Source organism: Microtus ochrogaster, unplaced genomic scaffold (genome assembly GCF_000317375.1).
Source record: "Microtus ochrogaster isolate Prairie Vole_2 unplaced genomic scaffold, MicOch1.0 UNK97, whole genome shotgun sequence".
NCBI classification, from domain to species: Eukaryota; Metazoa; Chordata; class Mammalia; order Rodentia; family Cricetidae; genus Microtus; species Microtus ochrogaster.
Genome location: NW_004949195.1, coordinates 108,706 through 115,570, shown reverse-complemented (window position 1 = coordinate 115,570; position 6,865 = coordinate 108,706). Strand labels below are relative to the sequence as shown.

General features: G+C 42.3%; 1 protein-coding gene across 1 annotated transcript in view; it reads left to right on the top strand.

Moving 5' to 3' along the window:
- Kpna3 (karyopherin subunit alpha 3) overlaps positions 1–6,865 on the top strand; it is an 81,861-nt gene that overhangs the window by 759 nt on the left and 74,237 nt on the right. The gene's annotated exons all lie outside the window — the stretch shown is intronic.

Here is a 6,865-nt window from a genome sequence, read left to right as displayed (position 1 = left end):
GGGGCCCGGCCGCCGCTCGCGTCCGCAGCCGGTGCAGCCTCCCGCGCTGCCGCACATGGAGCCTCCGTCCCAGCGCCTACCTTGTGCGAGCCGGGCCCAGGCGGGCGGTGGCAGCCCTCAGAGGGGGGTGGGGACCAGCCGGGTAACTGACTTGTTTGAGGGTGGTGGATGGGGGAGGGTAGGATGCGCCAAGACCATTTTCTTATATTCCAGTGCTGTCCTTTGGACCAGTCTTCCCGAGCTGTTGCAGCTCATACCCCTGTGACTGCTGGCATTTGGAGCGAGCTAAAGGTGGACAATAGTTTACCATCCATTGTGTTGAAGCTTTGAGAAGGAGGTTATGCAGACCTCTCTGATTTGGGGTTCTTTTTTTTTTCCTTTTTCTTTTTTTTTAAAGCTCTTGGAGTGGGAGCGTGACTCGTAGGGAAATAATTTCTTTGACCGTTTTGCCGAAATGAATTGGATACATCGATTCCTACGTCCTTGTGTATACCACATGCCACCAGGCTGGTAGATTTTCCAAGTGGTTGCAAAACTGTAAACATTCATTGTGGTCACTCAGTTAGCTGCTACTCAGCATGTTGCCATTGTCTCATTAAGGTGACATTAGCTGCTACTATTTGCAAACTCCACTTATTGAGGTAGCGCTAGAGGTCTCTCTGCTTCTACTGAAACCAGTGAAGTGTAATAGCACAAACTTCACGGGGACTCGACCTCTTGATTTGATGGGGGGAATAGTTTTAAGCCCGTAACCTCTTCTCTATTCTAATAGTAGGTAATATGATTTGTATAGTCCTGTAATTTTTGCTAAGAGGCTAGTAAATAGCAGGGTTTGATTTAGTAGAGAAGCAGATGAAGCTGTGGCATTTCTCAGAGCTACAGAGTTAAGTATGAATTGGGAAAAACCTGGGGGAATATCTTATGGAATTCCCATTTGAGTGAGACTGCATCTATCTCTCTGTCCTGATCACATTTAAGTTTCCTTTTTGAGAACTACTTCCAAACAAAAGTGAAACCTAGCAACTGTAACAGCCATCAGTCTCTCTCTCTCTCTCTCTCTCTCTCTCTTTTTTTTTTTTTTTTTTTTTTTTTTCGAGACAGGGTTTCTCTGTGGCTTTGGAGCCTGTCCTGGAACTAGCTCTGTAGACCAGGCTGGTCTCGAACTCACAGAGATCTTTTTTTTAAATAAGACAGTTTTGATCTTTTTCCACCAGTAATTTCTGTGTTTGTGTTCACCAGTAATCTCTCTGGCCTTTTTTGTTATTTGTTTGTTTTCTTTTCGAGACAGGGCCTCATTGCAGGGCAGGCTGGTCAAGCATACAATAATAATCCTGCCTCAGGCTCCCCAATAGCTGGGATTTCAGGCATGGGCCACCACACCCAGTCCCACCGGTGATTTTTCTTGAAGCTGCCTTTTATTACTGTAAGCAAAACCTGCATAGTTTGTGTGGATGCTCGTATTGCGTGTTCATTCTTTTCTCTTCTGGATGTTGGTGTAAATTTTTGTCATAATTTACTTCAAGTTTGTTTAGTGAGATACCTAGTAAGGCCTTTTGCATGGGATAGCTCCATAGCATATAGCTACTGCTCATCAGAAGGTAACCAGTGGCTTGAGGAAGACAGGAGAGTTGCCAAGCCATTCTGCCTGACTTTGCTCACATTACACATCCAAGGATATGTTAGTAAAACTAAGACATGAGATAGCAGGCATTCAAATGGTAGTTCTCTGTGTTAGACACTGTGCTGTACTAAGAGCTTGCTACCCCATTTAATCCTTATGAGTTAGGTGTGGCATTGTCCTTACTTTACTAGAGAAAAAAGTACTTTGACACAGAATGTCAGCATTTATGTAATGCGCTGGTCATGTCTGAGCATTCATTTGCTAGATGACTGATAGTTGCCTATAATGCTTGGCCTGCTCATACAAAAAGACCTAAGATTCTGCCTGCCTAGTCAGTTTGTGAGAAAACCCTACACTGGGTCAGGAAGTTGACTTCTAAACAGTGATGAGGTCTGGTTGATTCCTAATAATGGGAATGAACTGATCCTGAAGAGTTGGAGAAGTCTGGGTGCAATCTCTGTAATCCCAGCACTTGGGACCAGGAGGCAGGAAGTTAGGAGTTCAAGGTCATCCTTGGCTACACCCTACCGCAAAAAATAAGTGAATGAATGAAGCAGAAGGGGTTAACTATGGGAGGGGAATGCAGGAGAAGATAGGAGGCCTTTGGAATTTTAGAAGTACTAATTGAAAAGTCCCAGTTTATGCATTCAGCTGGTAAATAAGGAAAATAAGGCAGTTATGCAGGGATTGTGAGTGAGTAGACAGAGGGTTGTAGGGAGGTCTTACAGACATTCTGCCAAGAGGACAGAATTTTGGAGAGACAAAATACCAGATATTGTATCAATCTTGAGATGAGCAGATGAGGAATGAGTGAATACAGTCCCAGGTGAGAAAGAGGTGTGATGACATTAGGGGGTGAACCTGAGACTTCTATATGGCCTCTGTTGGTCCGAGAATACACATGCCAGGTGTGCCCCTTGGAAGGTTTTACTTAGTAGGAAGATCTCAGAAATTTATGCAGCGCAGAGACAGAGATGGCGTCGAGATGAGAGCAGTGGAAAAAGTATCGAGCAATGTGTAGAGTTGGTCTGGTGGAAGAGGGTTGTGATCTTGTCTGTGAGGAGAGATTTCCCAGAAATGAGGTCTGGATGATCCTCCTCAGCTTTTTCCCCTCCCTCTTGTTCTTTCTCCTCTTCCCCATTCTTATTCCTGTGGAGTTCACAGAAGAGGATAATTGGGCACAGGCGGAGGTAGGGAACTGTAGTGACCTGAAGCTTGGGTAAGGGAGTCATGTTTTTATAGCCAACCTAGAAAGACGTTGAAGAGGAAACAGGTCTGAATTTGGATCTCTTTATATTTCATATAAAGCATTGACTAAAGCTTTTTTTTTTTTTGTTTTAAAGAAAGTTGTTTTTTCTTTTCAAATATAGAAAGGTGTGCAAAACAGACATATTCTGCTTAGTGAGTTCTCCTTTTTTTTTTTTTTTTTTTTTTTTGAGACAGGGTTTCTCTGTGGCTTTGGAGCTGTCCTGGAACTAGACCAGGCTGGCCTTGAACTCACAGAGATCCACCTGCCTCTGCCTCCCAAGTGCTGGGATTAAAGGCGTGCGCCACCACCGCCCGGTGTGAGTTCTTCTAAAACACGACATGAAGGGAACTGGAACCCACGTTATCCTTGTCTTGTTTATGCACTCCTCAAGGAGATGACTTCTGTTTTTGCATTGGAATTTTTTTAAATTTTTATTTATTTCTTTTGGTGCATGTGCCCCATAGCATACTTCTGGAAGTCAGAGGACAGCTTAAAGGAGTTTGTTTTTTTCTTCCATGGGTGGGTAGGGATCAAACTTAGGTTGCCAACCTTGGTGGCAAGCTTCTTTACTCACTGAGCTGTCTGGATGGCATGGGTATGACATTTTTATCAATAATTAATAATAACAAGTTAAGAAACTGATGGTTTGCTGTATGGTGGTGGTGCACTCCTTTAATCCCAGCACTCAGAGGCAGGAGGATCTCTGTGAGTTTGAGGCCAACTTGGTCTATAAGAGCTAGTTCCGGGACAGGCTCCAAAGCTACAGAGAAACCTTGTCTCGAAAAACCAAAAATAAAAAAACAAAACAAAACCCTCAAACAAACAAACAAAAGCCTGATGGTTTGAATGAGGCTCATATGTTTGAGTGCTTGGTCCCAGTTGGTGGAACTACTTAGGAAGGATTAGGAGGTGTTGGCTTGTTGGAGATGATGTATTACTTGAGGTGTCAAAAGCCCACCCCAGACCTAGTTGCTCTTCCTTCTTTCTGCCTGAAACTTGCGAATCAGATGTGAGCTCTCAACTGCCTGCCTGCCTAGCACCCTGGGCCATGATGGTCTTGGTTTAGCCCTCTGAAACTGTAAGCAAGCCCCCAATTAAAAGCTTTCTTTTGTAAATTACTTGGCTCATGAACTCTCCTCATAGCAACAGAACAGTAACTAAGACAGAAACCTTAATACTTAATGAGTATTTATGATGTTAAGAGTTAATATGAATTATTATTTGGCCATGGCCATCCTGTATGCTGTCGGGGAACTTGGGCTGTCAGAGCAGTGCGACTCTAAATCAGAAGGAAGTTTTGCTCAGCGTGCTCTCCTCCACTGATGGAAAGTACAGCTTGCCCTGAGTGAGCACGCCTGAAGGACCATATCATAGCATTTTTATTTTGGTCCTTTAAAACCTTGCTAATCACACACAATTTATCATTGAATTTCTTTGCCTTTTTTTCCTCTTGTAAGGTTTTGTTCTTATTAAAAGCGAGATTGTTTTATCAAGGAAATGATAACCCATATTCTTGGGTTAGCAAACACTCAAACATTTATACTTTAGATTTAGTACCAAGGATAAAACACATTTTTCATTTTCAAATTCAATTAGCAATTCCAAGATTGTTTCTTTATCTGTAGACATTCTATTGGTAAGTCATTCTCTATGACTTTGTCCATGCAATTCTATTATAACTCACTGGCTGTCCTTTGAGTTGGGTTTACTCATGTAAGCTCTTCACTACTCAGACTTCTCCATCTGCCTCTAGAATCAATAAGATTGAACGGACCTTTCAGAAGGTCCCCATAAAGTCTTTGCTGACTGGCCTGTGTTCTGTACTATTGTTTGCTATTTTCTAGTGCTTTCCTAAGTGAGTTTCTTTTCACTTGTCTGAAATAGAGTGCCATGATGTTCAACAATCCAATCTACGTGTATACTGTTTTAAAATATATGAGCTCTGTTGAGATGCCTTGCAGTGTTGCTGGTCATGTGATTGGCAGGTAAAGTTCCATACATACTATTTGAGAAAAGGGACTAGATAATATACTTTTTAAAACTTTGTATTTAGGGATGAAGGACAGTATTGTAAGATCTGCTTTTTATACGTTTTTAAAAATTAAAACTTTAAAAAGATGTTGTAAATGCATGCATGCGTGTGTGGTGTGTGTGTGTGTGTGTGTGTGTGTGTGTGTGTGTTTATGGCTATGTGCACATAAGTGCAGATACCCTCAGAATCCGTAAGAGGGCATTCGATGCCCTGGAGTTAAGAGTTACAGATATTTGTAGCTGCCTCCCATTGGTGCTGGAAACTGAACTCTCATGCCAAAATAGTAAGTGCTCATCAGGGAGCCAGCTCTCCAGGCAGCCCTTATTGTAAGATAGTAATAATTTCTTTTGGAGCAAACTTAATCTATTTTGCTGTAATTTACTTCTGTAAAGTGAACAAAGTCATCCTTGAATGTGAACTAGAAGGAAGATTAATACAAATTTCATACTAGTTCATATTTATTTTTACTGGCACATTGATATTTAGCCTTTGTAAATAATAGCAATTGAACAGAGTGATTTTGGTATCCACCCAATCTCTCTTTTTAGCTCTGTTTAACTACATGCAGTGCCTTGAAGGTGCTTAATTGCTCCAGCCTTCCTGGTATTTCTTTGTCCTTTACTAAATTTGCAACATGTGATGTTTTTCAGGAATTTCTGTCCTATGTCAGGCACCAGTTTCCTTGAATTTCCTAGTGGGGAGCATGCTTTTCCTAGTTCCTTCACCCTGGGCTTCATTTTGGCTTTGCCAGCTCCACTGCCTATCTATCCATTGAGTTTAGGCATGTGTTGGGATCTGTCTTGAGTCTTCCTTTAGGAACAAGTTTTGTTTACGCCAGCAGTGCATTTAGTGTTAGCCATCACTTCTCTGGGGCGGGGAGGGGATGGCAAGAGCAGGAGTGAAATCTATTTTAGTACTCTGCTGGAGGGGCTCGTAGGGACACCTCAGCAGCTTCTCATGCTCAACGCGTGTAAAGCCATGTTCTTTCTTTGTGTTCTCATTGCCCTAGCTGTGACTAAATTTGAAACCCGAGACCCTTCTTGGACTCCTTCCTCACCTTCACCTTCAGTCAGATGCTAGTCAGTGTAGTATCACTCTCGGTGTGTCTGGATTTTAGCCTCACCACTTCATTCTAACTCTGTTTCCCTGCACGCGAGGCCTTACTGCCTGTCACCTGGCAGTAAAACAGTTTCTCAAAGTGGTGCCCTTCCTCCAATTCACTAGGATCTTTTAGCAAGCCTGATGCTTTTTTTCCTCCTCACTGCCCCTCCTCTTTCCCACCCCTTTAAGCTCTACAGCACTGAACTTCTTATATGCTTATACCTAATCTGGAGTCCTATCCTCCCCTCTTTGCCAGGGCTGTTTCTATTCTCAGGGCTATTTGGCTGACTGAAATATCCTCTGCCTCCTGTTGATTGGCTAATCCCTGCTTCTTAAATACTTTAGATCATGGTACTTTTATTTGCTCCTGAGAGCATTTGCATATATCTTTGTTATTGTAGCAGTGGTAATATATTGAATTGTGTTTTGTCTGTTCTCCCAACTGGATTGTGAGGTTTTTGAGGGCACCACTCTGTATCTTCACTGTCTGCTTCATAATATGATTGGAACAAAGCAAGCACTAGAACAGTCTAATGGATGCAGCCATTCTAGATACCACTGGCACATCATTTCCCAAAGTGTATGTATGTATGTATATATATATATTTAATTAATTTTCTGCATATGGGTATTTTCTTGCATGTATGTCTGTGTACCAACTGTATCCCTGGTGCTTGAGGAGCCAGAAGAGGGTGTTGGATCCCCTGAAACTGGAGTTTACAGATGTAGAATATGAGGGTGCTAAAGCCCAGGCCCTCTGCAAGAACAGCCGGTGTTCTTGACCACTGAACAGTCTTAACAGCCCTGCAAAAATATATAGGTGTGTGTGTGTATGGTCTTAAAGTTTTTTTTTTTTTTTTTT